This window comes from Elephantulus edwardii, unplaced genomic scaffold, assembly GCF_000299155.1.
Source record: "Elephantulus edwardii isolate Elephantulus edwardi_28Jun2011 unplaced genomic scaffold, EleEdw1.0 scaffold00180, whole genome shotgun sequence".
NCBI lineage: Eukaryota > Metazoa > Chordata > Mammalia > Macroscelidea > Macroscelididae > Elephantulus > Elephantulus edwardii.
Genome location: NW_006399930.1, coordinates 502,178 through 505,536, shown reverse-complemented (window position 1 = coordinate 505,536; position 3,359 = coordinate 502,178).

Genomic DNA, 3,359 nt, shown 5'->3' with positions numbered 1-3,359 from the left:
TTTGAACCTCGTGTTTTTGTGATTGCAGCACAATTTTTTGCCCTTAGGCCACCAGAACATATGTCTTTGATGATCTGGTGGCTTAGTTGTAAGGAATTGAGCTGCCAGGATGTGTTGTGAGTCCACCACCAGCTGCTCTAACGGAGAAAGATAGGCAATTTTCTCCTCCCTTATGACTTACTGTCTCTGAAAACTCACTGAAGTGTCAGGTATGGATGGATTGGTTCCAATTCAACACTACACAACAACACCATCAATAAAAGTAATTTCAAATATGGTGGCTAAATGACAAGGAGTTGCACCAAAACTTTCTTTTAAAATCTACTAGCTGACCCTCAGAATAAAGATGGGGTATTATTTTTCTGGACAATTTGTTGCCTCTGAAGACCCACTGGAAGGTCATCTATGGTCAGTTCTAATTCAATGGTACACAGTAACAATGAATTATATCAATTTCTGTAGAAAATTCATACAGGAACCAAGATATGATGTTGAATCAATTCCATCGGAATTTCATCATCATCATCTTAAGAATAGGTTTGAGGCATTGAACACCAAAGGAAGAAGATCAGGTGAGTTGTGGGATGATATCAAGAATGTTATCCATGAGAAAAGCAAAGGGTCATTACAAAAATAGGTAAGAAAGAAAAAAAAAAGAAATGGATGTCAGAAGAGACTAAAGATTGCACTGAAATGTCAAGAAACAAAAACTAAATGAAAATATGTCAAAGTGAAAGAGCTGAACAGACAGTTTCAAAAGAAAGCTCTGGAGGATAAAGCAAAGTATTATAATGGGATGTGCAGAGAGCTGGAACTAGAAAGGAAAGAGCTCATTCTGCATTTCTTAAGCTGCAAAAACTGAAAAACAAATTTGAGCCTCGTGTTGCAATGCTGAAAGACACTATGGGGAATAGATTGAATGACCCAGAAAACATCAAAAGGAGTTGGAAAAAATACACAGAGTTACTGTACCGGAAAGAATGGATTGACACTGAAAAATTTTAGGAAGTACCATGTGAACAGGAGTCAATGGTAAATAAAAAAGGAAGTGGAAGCTGCATTGAAGGCATTGAAAAAAAATAAGGCCCTAGGAATCTATAGGATACCAATTGACTTGTTTCAATTAACAGATGCAGACTTGGAATCACTCACCAGTGTACGCTAGGAAATTTGGAGGACAAATGTCTGGCCAACAGATTGGAAAAGGTCCATATTTTTTCCTATTCCCAAGAAGGGACATATTGCTAGGAGGTGTTATTCCTGGGAGAAGGACATGATGTTAAGAAGGGTGAAGGGTCAGCAAAGGCGAGGAGGACCCTCAACCAGGTGGATCGACAAGGTAACTGCTGCAATGGACTCTTGTGTGTCAGGAAGTGTGAGGATGGCGGAAATAGGACGAGGTTAAGATCTTTTATTCATAGAGTCTGTGTGAGTAGTACTTAACTCGATGCCACCTAACAACAACAATAACTATATATACATATATGTGTATGTGTATATGTATATACACATATATATACATACACACATATATTCATATATCTACACACATATATGTTCATATATCTACACACATAATATTCATACACACACACACTGGTTAAAACCAAAGGAAAAACAAAACAATTTTATGTCTCACACATTTTGTATAAAGTAGGAAAGTAGTTTGAAGGAAGCAAGAGTCTCTAATTATCTCTCTCTCACACACACTCTATGCCTGTGTATAGGCATGTAAATATACGAGCAAAATTTTTATGTGGTTTTTAAAAAGATTATTTCCTGGTCTAAATTCTCTTTTTCATTTGATACTTCCTATGCATTAGAGAGCTGGATACTGACTAAGGATGACAGAAGAACAAACAGGTTCATTCTGGAGAGGGTTAAATCAGGCTTATTTCTTGGATGCAAGAATTTTGAAACCTTTTGCAAGGAAGAACTAGTCCTTGGGAGGTCTATCATGCTTGGGAGGGTAGAGAAGCTGTATAAGAGAGGAAGACCCTGGATGAAATGGGGGTGATTGATATAATGGGGTAGGTGTGTCAGAGAAAATTAATTTAGCTCAAGATAGACCAGGGTTCAGGGATGGTATACATCGGGTCACTATGAGTTGCATATGACTCAACAGCACATAACAACAACTAGTAAAAGCACCCACCTTTGGGTATGATAGCAATATTTGCTTAAGTCAAGTTCTTGGAAGGAAAGCACTCTCAGAATAATTTTTATGGATATAGTTTTCATTAATATGTAAAATAAGTATATAGGGTGGGAAATTGTAGGATAACCTTGAAATATTAAAAGTCAAATCTTTTGGAAATTTAAATGAAGAGAGCAATATAGATACAGCAATTATGCAACATAATGAGTAGAACATAAAGGGGATTTTTATAATTAAGTTTTAAAGATAAAAAATTATTAAAGAAAGAAAAATCACTTAATTGGGTTACCTGACGCTATAAGTCACCTAATGACCCAACAGCACTTAACAACAACCACTATTAGCAATAAGTATAAAGATAAGTAAAAATTTCAATTAAAACTTCTTATGTAGACCAACTCTTCTTCATGTAGAAGGCTGATTATGTATCCCAGGTGTCATGAGAGCTTACCGATTTTCGTCTGGGTTTGCCAAATGCTTATTATTAAGAGGTAAATATTGCTAGCCTGTTACTACTACCTTCTTGAATAATTATTCCTAAAATGATTCCTACAAGATCCATTTTAATTGAAAAGTACCTTCTAGGACTCTATAGGACTATTCCATAGGATTTCTAAGGCTGTAAATCTTTCGGACAACAAAGATTGTCACATTGTTTTCTCCACAGAGCAGCTGGTGGAGTCAAAATAATGTGATGACCTTTTGATTGACAGCCAAGCACTTACTCAGTGCATCACTAGGGCTCCTCAGAAATACAGCCTCAGGAAGTCTTTTCAATGTGTCTGAAGGTTTTTATATAATAGCTTATTTTTAATTAGAAAGAAAATAATGGATTAGCCAAAAGTATAATCCTGTAGCCAGTATATTGAGTAAAGACATAGAGATATGATTTTTCTTGAAGATAATTCCCTGAAAGAGAAAGCTCTTCTGTTGCTGGATAGAACAGTTTGGCAGCATGCTTTTATTACTCTTGTTTCATTGAGAGCCAGAAAATATAGAATCAAGGATATGGCTTTGTTAAAAGGATAGTTGGAAGTTGAATGTTAAATGCATGTAAGAACTTTTGCTTATTTTCTGGAGTTGGTTGATGCAGTGAGATCATTTGAAAGCCTATTTAATAGAACCCTGACAGAATATTGGGAAATGAGTGTTGCCCTGCCTTACAATTGCTCTTCCATTAGTAACAGATTTAACATTGGCC